General features: G+C 43.4%; 1 protein-coding gene and 1 long non-coding RNA gene across 3 annotated transcripts in view; one reads left to right on the top strand and one right to left on the bottom strand.

Annotated features, from left to right (window-relative positions):
• Positions 1 to 14,488: 14,488 nt before the first annotated feature.
• LOC134757584 (uncharacterized) lies at positions 14,489 to 17,148 on the bottom strand. The gene is made up of 2 exons (XR_010131710.1): positions 16,911 to 17,148; positions 14,489 to 16,139 (listed from the first exon to the last, which is right to left on the bottom strand). It is a non-coding gene; the product is annotated as an uncharacterized lncRNA (long non-coding RNA).
• PIK3R5 (phosphoinositide-3-kinase regulatory subunit 5) overlaps positions 17,122 to 18,663 on the top strand; it is an 87,194-nt gene continuing 85,652 nt past the window's right edge. The window contains exon 1 of one of the 2 annotated variants that reach the window (XM_055367481.2): positions 17,122 to 17,301. The gene's annotated coding sequence lies outside the window, so the exon portion shown is untranslated. The remainder of the gene's footprint in view (positions 17,302 to 18,663) is intronic. The other variant, XM_019013649.4, reaches the window with a different exon arrangement.

Here is an 18,663-nt window from a genome sequence, read left to right as displayed (position 1 = left end):
AATTTTTATTTCTTCTATCTTTATCTAGTTTGGATATCAAGGTTATGATGCCCTCATAAAATGAGTTGGGGACTATTCTTTCTTCTTCAGTTATCTGAAAGGGTTTGTACATAATTGGAATGAGCTGGTTTTGTTATTTTTTTCCAGGAAAAAAATCGCCATTTCATCTAAGTTTTAAAATTTATGAGCCTAGTATTATTCACAGTATTATATGTTATTTTCATAATCTCTACTGCATCTGTAGTTATGTCTCTTTTTTGACCCTAATATTATTTACTTGTACTTTCTATTTCTTATCTATCTTGCCAGATATGTGTTTATGCTGTCAACCATTTTTTGGCTTTATTTGGTTCTGACAAATATTTATTATTTCATTAATCATGGCTCTTATTTTTATTATCTCCTTTTTTTAGGAGGTAGGGACTAATCTATTGCCCTTTTTTTTTTCTTTTTTGAGACAATCTTGCTCTGTCACCCAGGCTGGAGTGCAGTGGCGCAATCTCCGCTCACTGCAACCTCCACCTCCCAGGTTCAAGCAATTCTCCTGCCTCAGCCTTCTGAGTAGCTGAGGTTATAGTAGGTGCCCACTATCACACCCAGCTAATTTTTTGTATTTTTAGTAGAGTCGGGGTTTCACCATTTTGGCCAGGCTGGTCTCAAACTCCTGACCTCAGGTGATCCACCCGCCTCGGCCTCCCAAAGTGCTGAGATTACAGGTGTGAACCACTGTGCCCAGCCCCTACTGTCCTTTTTCTAACTTCTTAAATTAGACAGTTTATTAATTTTCAGCCTTCTTTTCTCAGATTAGCATTTAAGAGGCCACAAATTTCCCTCTATGTATGGCTTTTACTTGTGTCCCATGAGTTTTGATATGTAATATTTTCATCGTCATTCAGTTCTAAGTATTTATTTAACTTATTTTTAGGGATAGGATCTTGCTATGTTGCCCAGGCTGGAGTACAGTGGCTATTCAGAGGTACCAACATATAGTGCACTACAGCCTTAAACTCCTGGGCTCAAGCAATCCTCCTGCCTCAGCCTCCAGAGTAGCTGGGACTACAGGCATGCACCAATGTGCCCAGCTTCAGTTCTAAGTATTTTTAAAACATTTCCAGTGTGATTATTTTTCTTTGACCTAGAGGCAATTTAGAAGTGTCCAGTTTTATAATTTAAAACTTTTTTTGTTATGGCACTGTGGTCAGAGAATGTGGTCCGTATGACATCAGTTCTCTGAAATTTGTTGAGACTTGATTTGTGGCCTTGCCCATGATTTATTTCAGTAACTGTTCCAGCTGGGCTTGAGAAGAATATGATTGTTTCTCAATAATTGGGTGTAGGGTTATATATATGATTATCAAATCCAGTTTAACTGTTTTTGAAGAAATCTATAGCTTTACTACACTTTATCTTTTGAGGGCTTTTTGTTTGTTTGTTTGTTTGTTTTGTTTTGAGACAGATTCTCACTGTGTCACCCAGGCTGGAGTACAGTGGCCTGATCTTGGCTCACTGAAACCTCTACCTCCTGGATTCAAGTGATTCTCATGCCTCAGCCTCCAAAGTAGCTGGGATTACAGGCTTGCACCTCCATGCCTGGCTAATTTTTGTATTTTTTAGTAGAGACGAGGTTTCACCATGTTGGCCAGGCTTTTCTCGTGGACACAAGTGATCCACCCACCTTGGCCTCCCAAAGTGCTGAGATTACAGGTGTGAGCCACTGCCCCTGGCCTCTTTTGAGGCATTAATATTTCACAGAGGCTTGTCAAAACCTCACAATGATGATTAATTTCTCAATTTCTCCATGTGGTTCTATTAATTCTTGCTTTATGTAATATTTAGATTTTTAAAATTAGTTTTGTATAGGTTTAAATTTGTTTTATCTGTTGATGAGTTAAAACTGTATCACTATATCATATCTCTACTTCTAATAATACTTGTCTATTTTAATCTGAAATTGACACAACTAACCACCTTTATTTTAGTTAGTTTTCGCTTGGTATTTCTTTTGCCATCCTTTGGCTTTCAGCACTTTCGTGTCTTCATACCTTAGAAATACCTCTTAGAAACTGCAACTGGCTGGGTGCAGTGGCTCACGCCTGTAATCCCAGCACTTTGGGAGGCTGAGGCGGGCAGATCACTTGAGGTCAGAAGTTCGAGACCAGCCTGGCCAACATGGCGAAACCCCGTCTCTACTAAAAATACAAAAAAAGTAGCTGGGTGTGGTGGCAGGCACCTGTGATCTCAGCTACTCGGGAGGCTGAGGCAGGAGAATCGCTTGAACCCGAGAGGCGGAGGTTGTGGTGAGCCGAGATATCGCACCACTGTACTCCACCAGCCTGGGCGACAGTGAGACTCTATCTCAAAAAAAAAAAAAAAAAAAAAAGAAAGAAAAGAAAAAAAGAAAAAGAAAGAAAGAAACGCAACTAATTGTGTTTTGTACGTTTTCTTCAATCTAACAATCTCTGACTGTTAATGGGTCACTTTATTTCATTATGATTATTGATATATTTTGGCTAGTTCCCAGACTTTTGGCTTCATTTCTATTTGCCCCACTTTTTCTGTTTCTTTTTTCCTCCTTTCTTTCTGTTTTTTTTTGTAGTATGTGTGTGTATTAGCTTGTTTTTTTCGTTTTGTTTTGTTTTTGTATGTTTGCTCATTAGGGGAATTTCATTTTCTTGGTTTTCAGTTTGGTTTTGTATTTAACTTTTTAAAATTTTTTTACTGTTGCAGTGAGCTGAGATCGCGCCATTGCACTCCAGCCTGAGCAATAGAGCGAGACTCCATCTCAAAAAAAAAAAAAAAAAAAAAAAGATTTGAAGTAGAAAACACACTTATTTTTTCCCCAATGATTAGTTAGTTGCCCCTAATGGTCAGTCGTCCTAACCCATTATTGAGTAATTGATCCTATCTTCTTTAATCTATGTTAAATTCATTCAGATATTTGTGTTTGTTTCTGACAGGTCAATTTAGTTCCATTGATCTGTTACACTTCCTCCATCAGCACCACAGCCCTGTAACTCTGTGGCTTTACAGAACATCTTCATATCTCAGATGGAAAGTCCTCCCTCATCACTCAACCTTTGAAAAAGTTTCTTGGTTAAATTCACACAATTATTTTTTATGATGAAATATAAAATCATTTTGTCAATCTCCTTCCTTGCCCACAACCCCCCTAAAAGCCTTATTTGGCTTTGGTTGAAACTATATTACATTTTTAAACTCAACTGGGGGAAAATGGACATCTTTTACAATATGATTATATTTTCCAATCCAGATATATGAAATATCTTACCATTTATGCAAGTCTTCTTTTGTGTCCCATAGTACAATTGATAAATTTTTAATAACAATGTTATTGAGATATAATTCACATACCCTGTAATTCACCCATTTAAAGGGCACAGTTCAATGGATTTTAGTATATTTAGTCATGCAACCATCATCACAGTCAACTTTTGAATATTTTATTTCCCCCACATAAATCCCATCCCCATTAGCATTCACTCCCCATTTTCTCCCTACCACCCCAGTCTTTGGCAACACGAATCTACTCTCTGTTTCTATGGTATTGCCTACTCTGAATGTTTCTTTTTCTTTTTCTTTCTTTTTTTTTTTTTTTTTTGAGACAGAGTCTTTCTCTGTTGCCCAGGCTGGAGTGCAGTGGCACAATCTCGGCTCACTGCAACCTCTGCCTCCCAGGTTCAAGCAATTCTCCTGCCTCAGCCTCCTGAGTAGCTGGGATTACGGGCATGCGCCACCATGCCTGGCTAATTTTCTTTTTTGTATTTTTAGTAGAGATGGGGTTCACCATGTTGATCAGGCTGGTCTCGAACTCCTGACCTCGTGATCCACCCACCTCGGTCTCCCAAAGTGCTGGAATTACAGGCGTGAACCACCGCGCCCGGCCTGAACATTTCATATAAATAAAATCATATAATATGCGGTTCTTTGTAATTGGCCTCTTTCACTTAGCATAGTTTTTTTTGTTTCGTTTTTTTTTTTTGAGACGGAGTCTCGCTCTGTCGCCCAGGCTGGAGTGCACTGGTGTGATCTCAGCTCACTGCAAGCTCCACCTCCTGGGTGCACTCCATTCTCCTGCCTCAGCCTCCCGAGTAGCTGGGACTACAGGCGCCTGCCACCGCGCCCGCCACCACGCCCGCCACCGTGCCCAGCTAATTTTTTGTATTTTTAGTAGAGACGGGATTTCACCGTGTTAGCCAGGATGATCTTGATCTCCTGACCTCGTGATCCACCTGCCTCAGCCTCCCAAAGTGCTGGGATTACAGGCATGAGCCACCCCACCCGGCCCACTTAGCATACTATTTTTAAGGTTCATTCACATTGCTGTATGTATCAGTACTTCATTTCTCTTTACGACCAAGTAATATCGCATTGCATGGATATACTACATTGTATTTATCCATTAATCAGTTGAAGGACATGTGTGTTTTTTCAGTTTTGGGCTATTATGAATAATGCTGCTATAAATATTCATGTACAAGTTTTTGTGTGGACATATGTTCTCATTTATCTTGGGTATATACCTAAGAGAATTGCTGGGTCCTATGGTAACTGTATGTTTAACCTTTTCAAGAAATTGACAGAGTATTGTCCAAAGTGATTGTGCCATTTTACATTCCCACAAGGAAATAGGTATGAGGGTTCCAAATTCCCAACATCGTTGTCAACACTTGTTATTATCTGTTTTTTTTTTTTTGATAGTGTATGGTATTTCATGGTGGTTTTGACTCGCATTTCTCTGATGATGTTGAGCATTTTTGCACATGCTTGTTGGCTATTTCTATATTTTCTTTGGAGAAGTGTCAATTCAGATCCTTTGCTCATTTTTTAATTAGGTATTTGCCTTTTTATTATTGAGTTATAGTAGTTCTTTACATATTCTAGATTCAGATCCCTTATCGTATATAAGATTTGCAGTATTTTTCTACTATTCTGTGGGCAATCTTTTCAGTTTCTTGGTGGTGTCCTTGAAGAACAAAATTTTACTTTTCATGGTGTCCACTTTATTTATTTTTTATTTTATTTTTTTTTTAGATGGACTCTCGCTCTGTCGCCCAGGCTGGAGTGCAGTGGCGCGATGTTGGCTCACTGCAATCTCTGCCTCTCAGGCTCAAGCAATTCTCCTGCCTTAGCCTCCTGAGTAATTGGGACTACAGGCATGCGTGTGTCACTACACCTGACTAATTTTTGTATTTTTAATAGAGATGAGGTTTCACATGTTGGCGAGGCTAGTCTCAAACTCCTGACCTCACGTGATCCACCCACCTCAGCCTCCCAAAGTGCTGGGATTACAGACGTAAGCCACTGCGCCTGACTGATGATACCCACTTTATTTTTCTTTTGTTTCTTGGGCTTTTGATGTCATATCTAAGAAACTATTGACTAATCCAAGGACATGAAGATTTACACTTATGTTTTCTTCTATGAGTTTTATAGTTTCAGCTCTGAGCTTTAGGTCTTTGATCCATTTTTGAGTTAATTTTTGTGTGTGCTATGTCCTAGGGACCCAATTTTACAATATTGCATATGGATATTCAGTTGTCTCAGCACTATTTACTGGGATGAATGAGCTCATTTTCTATCTGGTCATTGGTGGTATGTAGAAAATTATTGAATTTCATCTTTTTGTGTCTCCAGCTACTTTGTTGAACTCTCTTATTAGTTCTAGACATTTCTCAGTCCCTTATCTAAGGTTTCTCAGGTAGACAACCATATCACTTACAAATAATGATGAACTTGACTTTTGCTTCCCAAATTTCTGACTCTCTTATCTTTTTGCTTAGAATTTCACAATATTGTTGAAACTATTCAAGTTGTGGTCACCCTTGTTTTATAGGAATTCTTCTGTTATTAAGGACCGTATCTGTCCCTTCATTCCAAGTCATCATTAGCTATCACATTGTCTGCTGGATTGAGATAGATATCATTTATCATGTTGACAAAGTCTCCTTTTATTCCTAACCAAAGAGAATTTGCATTGCGGGCATTTTCTCAGGATAATTATATAGTTTTTCTCCCATGTCCTATTCATGTGATGAACAACATGAATACACTTTTACAGTAATCGCTGTTTGTATAAATGAAGTGTCTTCCAGCCAGTGGGAAGATTACCTCATGTGAACAGAAAGAACTCAGGTTTCACTGGTGCATGCTCCCACCTGTGTAATAGAAAACAGATGTCACAAACTGAAAGCCAGTAGGTCATGTGTAGTTTGGCCTGTAAGACATTTTGGAATACTGTTTTGAGTTAGTTGCTAACATTTAAAAATCAGAAGATTTCTCTTATGAATTCCAATTTCTAGTTTCTCTTTTAAAATCATAAGATCTAGCCACACCAATCCTGCATTTCCACATGGCCACCATGGGTTGGAGCTGAGCCCCAGGGGCTCCTTTTAGTGGTCTCTTCATTTACCTCATTAGCATCCCATCATACCGTATTGTCACCATACCCTATTGTTTCCCACACATCAGAGTCAAGGTTCAGTTGCCAATTTTTGCATTTGTGCAATTTTTTAAAATAATGAAATATTTTTTGCAATCATGTCCAGCAAATGTAGAAAAAAATGAAAGAGGCCAAGAGGGCCAGGTGCTTCTAAGAGAAAAGGGGGAAAGCATATTTCTAGGTAGAAGTAAAGAATATTGCTATATGTTTAATATGCAAAATGTGTCTGCTGAAAGAATAAGACATAAGGGGCTACCAGAAATGAAATCTAAGACTATGGAAAAGCTGTGTCGGGAAAGAGAACCTTGTTGCACTGGGGGGAGAAAAGGACTGACCTTTTAACAGGGTTTATTTCAGAAGGCACAGAGTATAAACAATGCTGTTATGGAATGTCAGAATATATTAAGTGAACACCATCTCACCCCTTCTATCGCTGAGTTTGACCTGCCTGGCCCTTGGGGGTGTTTGAATTTCTGATCCCTGCTCCAGGTCCTCCAGCTTCCTTCAAAGCCTCCTCAGTTATCCCTGGGGTTCCCCAGGTCTGTCTTACAGTGGTGACTGTGCTGGGGTCAGTCTCCTTGTGTTCCCTAAGGTACAAGGCTTAGTGATTTCAAAGCAATGCTTTTCCACAGGCCTACAGGGGCCAGAGCCATGGCATGTTCTTGCCCCTTTCACTTGGTTTCTCGGCCCTTAATGAAAAGGTCTTTTTGCTTCTTCCTGAAGCTCTTTCTCCATAAAGTTCAACCTGTGAGGGGGACCTGGGATAGAGATCACACTCCCATTGGTAGCAACAGCAAGGGACTGGCTTGGGAGAGATGTGGGTGCAGGTTGGCCCTATCTCCTTCAGCTCCTCCCCAAACATCCAATCTAAATTTTGCAATGGTGACCCATCAGTCAGACTCTACCCATCTCCTACGGTGACATGCTGGAATTTCCACTAGAGGTCACTCCCCATCTCACACCCCAGGGCCCACCCATAAACGCCTCCGTGCAGGCCCCTGACTTTTAACCAGGTCAATGTACACAGTGGATTCTTGTGGGCGACCAGTCCAGTCTGCATTCCTTTGGGCTCATCCAGGATGTTGGCATTCCTTGAACAAACCTTACTTTGTCACAGTATATTGCTATTTTAATTAAAGGCTGGATATAACTTGCATTTACTTTTAAAAATTATTTTATTTATTTATTTATTTTTGAGATGGAGTTTTGCTCTTTCACTCAGGCTGGAGTGAAGTGGCACGATCTCGGGTCACTGCAACCTCCACCTCCCCGGGTTCAAGTGATTATCCTGCCTCAGCCTTCCAAGTAGCTGAGATTATAGGCACCTGCCACCACATCCGGCTAATTTTTGTATTTTTAGTAGAGATGGGGTTTCACCATGTTGGCCAGGCTAGTCTTGAACTCCTGACCTCAGGCAATCCACCCGCCTCGGCCTACCAAAGTGCTAGGATTACAGGCATGAGCCACTGCGCCCAGCCAAACTTGCACTTATTCTATTTCAGATTTTATATCTGTATCATAGAGAAGAATTCACCTGTAGTTTTCTTTTTGTGTTTTAGTATCAGGTGAAAACAAAATGGGAAGTTTTTCCAAAGTTTGTAAGATTTGCAACTTTTAAGTTTTGCTTTTTTAAGTTTGTATTTTGAAATAATTTTGGATTTACAAACAAAGGTGCAAACGTAAGAGTTCCCATAGACCTTTGACCCAGCTTCCCTAAATATTAGCATTGTATATAACATAGTATGATGCTTGAAATCAAAAAATTAACATTGATACAAAACTATTAACTAGTCTACAGACCTTATTCAAATTTTGCCGATAGTACAACTAAATGTACTTTTTCTGGCCCAGGATCCAAGTTCAAATCCCTCATTGCATTTAAGTGTTGTGTGACAATCTGTGACAGCCCTTTAGCCTTTGTTTCCTGAGCTTGACACTGTTGAAGATTTTGTAGAATGTCCCTCAATTTGAGTGAGTCTGATGTTTTCCTTTTTCTTTCTTTTCTTTTTAGAGACAGGTTGTCATCTAGGCTCTGTCACCTAGGCTAGACTGCACTGCAACCTCAACCTCCTGGACTCAAGCGATCTTCCCACCTCAGCCTTCTTAGTAGTTGGGACTACAGGCCCATGCCACTGCACCCAGCTAATATATGTATTTATTTTTTGGTAGAAATGGGTCTTGCTATGTTGCCCAGGCTGGTCTTGAAATCCTGGTCTCAAGCAATTCTCCCACCTTAGCTTCCCAACGTACTGGCATTACAGGTGTGAGCAACCAACACCAAGCCCTGATGTTTTCTCTGATGAGATTGATGTAAGACATTTTTGGCAAGAATACCACAGAAATGATGTGCCTGTCTCAGCATCAAATCATGAGATGAATGTTATTGCTGTGTCTCCTTATGATAATGTTAACTTTGTTCACTTGGTTAAGGGGGTGTCCGTCTGGCTTCTTTGCTGTAAGGTTTCTATTTTCCCTTTGTAACTAGAAAGTATCTTGCTGTGCATGGTGGCTCATGCCTGTAATCCCAGCACTTTGGGAGGCTGAGGTGGGCAGATCACTTGAGGCCAGGAGATTGAGATCAGCCTAGCCAACATGGTGAAATCTCATCTCTACTAAAAATATAAAAATTAGCCGGATATGGTGGCACAAGCCTGTAGTCCCAGCTACTCAGGAGGCTGAGGCAGGAGAATCACTTGAACCTGGGAGGCAGACGTTGCCGTGAGTCGAGATTGTGCCACTGCACTCCAGCCTGGGTGACAGAGCAAGACTCTGTCTGAAAAAAAAAACCAAAAAACCTTGTTGGGTGCTACTTTAAGCAAATGTCTCATTTGTCTTAGTCTGATCAGGCTGCTATAAACAAAAAACCATACACTGGGTGGCTTATAAACAACAAACATTTATGTCTCACAGTTCTGGAAGCTGGGAAGTCCAAGATCAAGTTACTGGCAGATTTGATGTCTGACAAGGTCCCGTTCCTCACAGGTAGCACCTTCTGACTGTGTCCTCACGTGGTGTAACACACGGTAAGGGGCAGTTCCCTTAGGCTTTTTTTTTTTTTTTTTGAGACGGAGTCTTGCTCTGTCACCCAAGCTGGAGTGCAGCAGCGTGATCTCGGCTCACTGCAACCTCCGCCTCCCAAGTTCAAGCAATTCCCCTGCCTCAGCCTCCCAAGTAGCTGGGACTACAGGCACGTGCCACCATACCCGGCTAATTTTTTGTATTTTAGTAGGGACGGGGTTTCACCATGTTGGCCAGGATGGTCTCAATCTCCTGACCTCACGATCCACCTGCCTCAGCCTCCCAAAGTGCTGGGATTACAGGCATAAGCCACCGCACCTGGCCCCTTAGGCTTCTTTTTTTGGAGCACTAATTCTAATCATGAGGGCTCCACCCTCATCACCTAGACCTAATCACCTCCCCAAATGCCACACCTTCTAATGCCATCACCTTGGGGGTTAGGCTTCAATGTATGAATAGGTAGGGGGACACATTCAGACCACTGCACCATTTATCATCATATTTTTGCTCACTGCATTTAGCATCCATTGATGATTCTTTTTTTTTTTTTTTTTTTTTGAAACAGAGTCTTGTTCTGTCACCCAGGCTGGAGTGCAATGGCATGGTTGGCTCACTGCAACCTCTGCTTCCCAGGTTCAAGAGATTCTCCTGCCTCAGTCTCCCAAGTAGCTGGGATTACAGGCACGTGCCACCACACCCGGCTAATTTTTGTATTTTTAGTAGAGACGGGGTTTCACCATGTTGGGCAGGCTGGTCTCGAACTCCTGACCTCAGGTGATCCACCTGCCTTGGCCTCACAAAGTGCTGGGATTACAGGCGTGAGCCACTGTGCCCAACCCATTGATGATCCTCGCCTGCAAAAATTATTACTGTGATGTTTACCAAATGGTGATTTTTCTGCTTCCATCTTCCTTCTACATGTACTCACTGGCATTCCACTGTAAGAAAGGGTTGTCAATTCTCCCCCATGTATTTATCCAATTTTTTATGTCATTATGGACTCTTGGCTACTTATTTTATTCTATAAGCTATAACCCATAACTATCGTTATTGTGTTACTCAGCTTGTTCTGGATTTGGTCACTGGGAGCCCCTTCAAGTTGGTTATTGCATTCTTTTGACAAACATTAATCATTTTTTGAGCACTTTATTATTTTCTAGTACCACAAGATGTTCTAGATTCATCTTGTTCTTTCCCTGTCATGGCCCTTCAATCAGACATTCCTCCAAGGAGCTCTGGTTCCTTTTATTGGAGAATGATATTTAGAAACCAAGATCTGGAAGCTAGGTGTGCTCATCCCTAGTGGGAGATCATTACCTCCAGGCTCCATCATCAGAGCTGGGAAATATACATACATCTATATCTCTTTATCTATATATTTATCTATGTATCTAACTATTAAAAACCATGAGTATATACTGATACCTCCAATTCTCATCTAACACCACCACATTCATTCTAGCCTTCCACCTTTCCTTGTTTGTAACTTCCTTCCTCAACACCGAAAAACTTGGCTCTCATTATTCACAACATATTTACTTATTTGTTCAATCTTCCCATATATATATAAAAGAGTTTCAGAATTTCTAACCCATATACCTGTGAGATATAGATTTGCTCATCAGAAAACAGACCCCTTAAGCAGCAATACCAACACAATGTGGTACAAGTTGTGTCTTTTTGTTGTTTTTTTTTTCATCTTTAGCCTTTGTATTAGTCTGTTCTCACATTGCTATAGAGAAACACCTGAGACTGGGTAATTTTTATAAAGAAAAGAGGTTTAATTGGCTCATGGTTTTGCAGGCTGTGTAGGAAGCGTAGTGGCTTCTGCTTCTGGGGAGGCGTCTGGAAGCTCACAATTGTGGTGGAATGCAAAGTTGGGGCTTGCATGTCACATGGCCAGAGAAGGAGCAAGAGAGACCAAGGTGGGAGGTACTACACAATTTTTTTTTTTTTTTTTAGATGGAGTCTCACTCTGTCACCAGGCTGGAGTGCAGTGGTGCGATCTTGGCTCATTGCCACCTCTGACTCCCTGGTTCAAGCGATTCTCCTGCCTCAGCCTCCAAAGTAGCTGGGATTACAGGCAGGTACCACCACACCCAGCTAATTTTTGTATTTTTAGTTGAGACGGAATTTCACCATGTTGGCCAAGATGGTCTCAATCTCCTGACCTCATGATCCGCCCGCCTTGGCCTCCCAAAGTGCTGGGATTACAGGCATGAGCCACTGCGCCTGCCCAGTACTGCACACTTTTAAATAACCAGATCTCATGAGAACTCACTCTCAAGAGGACAGTACCAAGAGGGATGGTGAAAACCATTTATGAGAAATCTGCCCCCATGATCCAATCACCTTCCAACAGGCCCCACCTCCAGCACTGGGGATTACATTTCAATATGAGATTTGGACAGGGCACATACTTATAGTATGTAGTCAAAATATGGTTTTCTATGTTACTTGGTTAGTTCCTTTTGTCTTCTCCTTCCTCAGTATGGTTATATCATTCATTTGTAATGGGTTCATTTGTTACTGTTCATATTCAGTTTTGGGTTCCCATCACACCCTGATTGATGTAAACTTACTACTTTAGGGTGAGATGAGGATATGTGTAGCATTATCATGGTCCTCAAAGTAATAACTGTACAAACAGCATACTCAGAGAATTGTCATTTCTCCCATCCCTTCTATCCTTACCCCCAATCTCCCATTCTTTCCAGACTATCCCCACCTATCCACTGTAGGTAACCAATCTCATCAGTTTCTGGTTGATCCTTCCTATACTTGTTTTTCTACAAATGAGAAGATACATGCATATTTTCTTATTTCTCTTTCTTTTTTACATGAAAGGTTAGCATACTACATTTTTCATGGTAGTATTTTTTAAAAGCATGGTAGAATTCTGTCCTTTAAAATTTGATAGAAGTCATCTATGTAACTACCAAGACATGGAGACTTTCAAGAGAGATGTTCTTTGATAATTTATACAATTCCATGGTTATTGGTCTATTCAGAGTGTATCTCTTCTCAAGTCAATTTTTGGTAATTTATGTCTTACCAGGAAAGTTAAGATATTGAGTAGAAGATGCAAATCTTTCTTTAGTTCAGAGAAAATTTCTTCTGCCATATATTTTATTTTCTCCTCTCTCTTCTTGTGGAATTACTGTTATACACATATTAGACCTCTATAGTCTAGCTATCACAGATCATCTTTTCTCTTCTGAATTCCAGGATAAATTTTCAAGCTTGTGTTCTGGGTCACACATTCAGCTTTCTTCTTCGGTTCCCAATCTTCTGTTCATTGTTTCCACTGAGGTTTAAATTTAGCAAGCTAAAAATGTTTCCTAATTTCAGTTTGTAATTTCTTAATGATTCCTTGTAATTTCAGTTTGTAATTTCATAATCCACTACACTTGCAAATACAATATCCTCCCAAATATTATTAAAAACATAAAAGAGAAAGATGTTTAAATTTTTTTTCCTCTTCTTCTTGTGGAAATTTCATTTCAAAGGAAACTAATTTTCTCTGACCATGTTCCTTTCTGTTGAAAGTCTGAATCTTTTTGTGTTTTCATATCATTACTTTTTCTCTCTTTGTTTATTTTTACCAGGAGGGAGTCTATATTTATTCTGGAATAGAAGTTGAGGTGGTTCTCCTGATTATCATGAATAGTCAGTAAGCATTCAGTCAAATAAATAAGTGGAGAGAGGTATTTTAAGCAGAGAGGACAGAGAGAGGAAGGGCATGAAGATATAAAAGCCCAATGTCAGCCAGGCACAGTGGCTTGCACCTGTAATCCCAGGATTTTGGGAGGCCCGGGTGGGAGGATTGTTTAAGCCCAGGAATTTGAGACCTACCTGGGCAACATAGCAAGACTCCATTTCTACCAAATTAATAATAATAATAATAATAATAATAATTAGCTAGGCATGCCTGAGGCAGGAGGATGGCTTGAGCCCAGGAATTTGAGGCTGCAGTGATCACTGATCATGCCACTGCACTGGGTGACAGGAAGACCAATGTGGATTTTCTTTTCTCACATATTTTATGTACTGGGATATAATTTACAAAGAGCAGAATATGTAACTTTTAAGTGAAGATCTCACTAACTTGTGCATATGCAGAAACCATTTAACCACCATCAAGATAAAAACACCACCCCAGAAAGTTCACTCATGTCCACTTTCTGGCTAAATTGTTCCCTTCCCCCAAGATAACCATCATTCTGACTCCTATCACTATAAGTTAGTTTGCTGGTTCTTGAACTTCATATAAATGGAATCATGCACTATATTTTCTTTTGTGTCTGGCTTCTTTTGCTCAATATAATTTTTGTGAGATTCACCTATGTTGACAAATGCATCAGTCATTTATTCCTTTTTACTGCTGAGTAGCATTCCAGTGTACGAATATCCCACAATTTAACAAAAAATGCATTCTACTATTAATGATATTTGGGGTGTTTCCAGTTTGGGGCTATTATAAATAAAGTTGCTACAATCATTCATATATGTGTTCCTGTGGGGATATATACATTCATTTACCTTGGATATATACCTAGGAGTGGAATTTCTAGGTCACAAGTAGATGTATATTTAACTTTATTAGATACTGCCAATCAGTTTCCCAAACTTGTTGTGCCGTGTTACACTCCTACAAGCAATATATGAGTGTTTCGGTTGCTCCACATCCTTGCTAACATTTGGTGTTTTCAGTATGAATTTTAGCTATTCTAATGACTGTAAAGTGGTAACTCATGGTTTAAGTTTGCATTTCCCCAAAGACTCATCATGTTAGCACCTTTTCGTGTGCTTATTGGCCATGCGCATATCTTTTTTTTGTTGAAGTGTCTGTTCAAGTCTTTTGCCCATTTTTAAATTGGATTCTTTGTCTTTACTACTTTTGAGTTGTGGGAGTTCTTTATATATTCTGGCTATAAGTTACTAGAAACCTTACTATCCACTGGTGGATAGTAATGATGTCAACTGAGATAGGGAAGGCAGGAGAAGGAGTTTGGGAGAAGATGAGGAATTTATTTTAGGTCATGGAGTAATTCAAAGGCTTTTGGATTGATTATCTAGGTATGGGTGTACAGAAAACACTTGGAATTACAGATCTGGAGCTCAAGAGAGAAGTCTGGGCGACAGTTTGGGAGGGATCAGTATGATGGGAATGGATGAGATTGCCCAGGGAGAAGAGAAGCAGCCTTATCTGAAATCTCAAGCATTGTAATGTTTAAGAGATGATGAAGAAATGAAGCCAGAAGAAGAAAACAGAAATCATGGTGAGAGGTGGAGGAGAAGCCAAGGAGGGGATTTTCAAGAAGGAGTGGTGCCAAATGCTGTAGTGAGGTAAGAAAATGAAACCACTGGAGTTGACATTTGGGGTTTCCCTGGTGGTCTCTATTCAGAGAATTGAGGAATAAATGTAAGATGAGGAAGTGGAGGCAGGGGTAGACTCCTCTTTGAAAACATTAGGCAGTGAAAGGAAGGAGAGTGATTTCAAAGAGCCATAGATTTTAAAACAAAGCAACAAAGGAGTTGTAGAAAGAGGTACATAATCAGATGCTTAATGAGTGACAGAGGTACCTTTCAGAGTTTTTCCAGCAGCTTTGGGGAGGTGGGAAATGGAGGATGGATAGGTGTCAGGTGCTGATCAGATCTGGGACAGGGAGACGCAGACAGAACTCAGTGTTGACGGCGTGGCATAACATGCAGGCTCCACATCTGGGTCACAGCTGTAGGTGGAGAGGAGAATGTCTACTTCTGAGGGGATGTACGATGGGACCAAGTTGGCTTCTTGGGATGCTCAGAGCCCTAGGAGTGAGCACCAATGAGCCACTCTTTGGCAGTTTTCCTCCATCTTCAGAAGGCAGGCATCCCATAATTTCTCTGGCAGATTATTTGCCTTTCCAAGTGCTCTCCTAATCCAACATTTCCATCTGGCACACAGTGTCATTCTTGCTCCTGAATTCCTGAGTCCAGAGCAGTTCTGCCATTTTCTTCCTTTGCACAGTGTGTACCTTCCCTCTTCTCCTCTTTTTCCAAATGTCCATATTTTTGTGGTGGAAAAGGTGGGGACAGGGGAGACAGAAGACTGGAATCCTTATCAAGTCCTCTCTCAGCCCTTGGTGGCTCTGGTTCCTTCTCTGTGAAAGGGTGACGTGTGGGGAAGGGGTTGGGGATGAGGTAGGAGAGGGGGTCTGAGTTCCTTCCCACTTCTAACGATGGCTGGAACCAGGCCTCTGTGTTCAACCAAGGGTACTTTCTGTTTCTGTCCATTTGGGGAAGTTGCTTTTTCTTGGTATTTCGGGAGTCAGGAAAAGAAAAGTCATTGGTGTTCATATCTCTCAAAGCCTCAGGTAGGACTGCGGCTTTTGACCAACAATAACGTATGACCATGACCTTGTGGCCGAGTTTGCACGCCTCTAACAGATATTATGACACAGTTCCATTCAATAGTGGAAGTGGAGATTTCAGCGTTGCCCTTTGTTAACCCACAAATGAAGTGCTACTCTTCCATTGCGAGGGCTGTCGGAGCAGTAGCCAACCTTCTTATCCCCATTTTTTAAACGAGGGAAAGGAGGCATAGGAAGCGCAGTGTCTTGTGGGATTCCCTGGGGAGTCCTTCCAACTCTTGGTAGAGCATCATCTGCAACGTCTTCTGGGGGAGAAAAGGGGGAGGCAAGAAGAGGGCCTTGACCCTGGAGGCAGGAACTCCCGCACACCCTCACTCCCTTCCCCAGGGGCTGGGGAAACCACTCAGGTGACAGTAGCCTTGGTGCCGGCCAGGGAGGGCGGGAAGTCCAGCCAGAGGCTGGAACAGCAGTGCTGAACGCCGGGACTGGCTGGTATTTCTATGAAGGTTCCTGCAGAAGGATGCGGGTCAAGGTGCCCGTCTGCACAGCAGTAGTGCAGGCATTTTAAGGGTTAACGGCACCCAAAGAAAATAGAAGTAGGGGCCGGGCGCAGTGGCTCACGCCTGTAATCCCAGCACTTTGGGAGGCCGAGGCGGGCGGATCACGAGGTCAAGAGATCGAGACCATCCTGGCCAACATGGTGAAACCCCGTCTCTAGTAAAAATACAAAAAATTGGGCGTGGTGGCGCGCGCCTGTAGTCCCAGCTACCCGGGAGGCTGAGGCAGGAGAATCGCTTGAACCCGGGAGGCGGAGGTTGTGGGGAGTCAAGATCGTGCCACTGCACTCCAGCCTGGCGACAGAGCGAGACCCCGTCTCAAAAAAAAAAAAAAAAAAAAAAAGAAAGAAAATAGAAGTAGGAAGAGGAAGTCGGTCGCAGTGAGAGAAGGAAGCAGCTCGTCGGAGCTTCCTCTTTCTCGTCTTTCCCCGAAGCCCCTACCCCAGACCTGCCCCCCTGCTCCGCCCAGCCCTCCTGCGGGGCCAAAGCCGCGCTTCCGACGCGGGGGCCTAACCTCACCTTACTCCTCGGGGGTCGCTGGTGCTCCGCGCTGGTGCCCCTCGGGCCACTGCCATGGACCGGCCAGGGTCTGCTTCTTCCGAGGGCTGGTGGGTCAGAGCCGGGGCTGCTTCTCAGACGCTTTGCGGCCTCGGGGGCGTGTGGGGCCGGGCACGCACCTGGCTGACGCGGCCCGGCCGCCAGGTGGCTGGAGAGGCCGGCTCCGCGGTCAGCCCCGCCCCATTAGGCCCCGCCCCCTGACAGGCCCCGCCCCGCCCGCCGGAGGAGCCCAGGCTGGGCAGATGCTGCGGCTCGCCGCGCGGCTCCAGCTGGGGCGCGGTGGTCCTGACGGTCACCCGAATCGCAGGGAGTCGCCGCTGGAGAGGGGCTCGGCGCCCGGCGGGGACTGCAGGTGTGTGACTGGGCGGCCAGGGCGGATGCGGAGGGCACGCATGGGAGCTCCAGGCAGAGCTGGAGCAAGCTGGGGGACCGTCGGGGGGAGTGGGCTCCGCGAGCAGCCGCCGCAGCCCGAGGGCTGGACAGATCCTGCTATCTTCCGGACCCGTGGACCGGGCCCACCGCGGGGGCAGCGGGTCTGCAAACCTGCGCTCCAGATAACCCCAGAGACTTAAGGGGTGTCGCGGGGACCACTTATCGTTATCCGGGTAACCTCTGCTGGGCGGCTCTGTGCAGCTGTGTCCTCAGCCTCCTGCCTCCGACACAGGTCGCCCTGTGTCGTAGGGTCAGGTCCCCTGCCCGCTCCAGCGGGGAACTGTCCGTGAGCGTGGGCATCAGGGCTCTTGTGCCGTCAGAACCTGGGAGTCATGGAAGTGCCCGCGTAAGACGCCCTCCGTCGAGCCTCACTCAGCCTGCTAGTTAGCCAGCCTTGGCCCCAGACGCGGCTGCTGTCCTAGAGAATTGCACGCTTTCTGCTCTCAGAGGATCTGTGTTTACACACTGGACATCCCCGCGTGACTCGTGTGTGTGTGTGTGTGTGTGTGGGTGTGGGTGTGGGCATGCGCATGTGCGCGTGCTGGCCCATCCCGGCCTGGGGTAAATACACAAAAAGTTCAGGTCAGTAGGAGGAAGGAGATTGTTCAGAAGGAAAAGGAAGGCGAGGTTAAAGCAGCAGGATGTGGTATAAAGCGAGTTAACAAGACTCGGAGTAGAGAGGAGGGGTGGGTTTAGGCAGAATGAGGGCTAAAAGTAGGCCAAGCCTGCCTCCAAGGTCCTCTCTGGACTGACACCCTCGTTTTCCTTCTGTGTCTTCTCATCCACCCCACACTTTCCTTCCTGCCCTCAGGACCACCTGTAAGGCACTGGCTCCCAGAGCTGACTGCAGGTAGGGCTCTCTTGCAGCCAACCCTACAACGTGGCTTTCCAGGGATGGGATCTGGAATCTGTAGTTTTTAAAAATTTGAATGAGCTCCTTAAGTGATGATGCTGAAGCCGTTGCTTGGGAACCATGCATGATGTGGAAAAGAGACCCAAGTTCCAACCAGATCCAGCTGTGTGACCTGCAGTATCACACTGTCCCCCAACCCAGCCTCAGTCTCCTGATTTGTAAAATGGGCTGTCATACTGACCCATAGAGCTGTGTGGAATTATTATTATTATTATTATTATTATTATTATTATTATTATTGAGACAGGGTCTTGCTCTGTCACTCAGGCTGGAGTGCAGTGGCGTGATCATGGCTCACTGCAGCCTTAAACTCCCAGGCTCAAGCAATCCTCCGCCTCCGCCTCCCAAGTAGCTGGGATTACAGGTCAG

The sequence above is a fragment of the Gorilla gorilla genome, chromosome 19 (genome assembly GCF_029281585.2).
Source record: "Gorilla gorilla gorilla isolate KB3781 chromosome 19, NHGRI_mGorGor1-v2.1_pri, whole genome shotgun sequence".
In the NCBI taxonomy this organism is placed as follows: Eukaryota; Metazoa; Chordata; class Mammalia; order Primates; family Hominidae; genus Gorilla; species Gorilla gorilla.
This window is presented reverse-complemented; position numbering and strand designations above follow the sequence as displayed.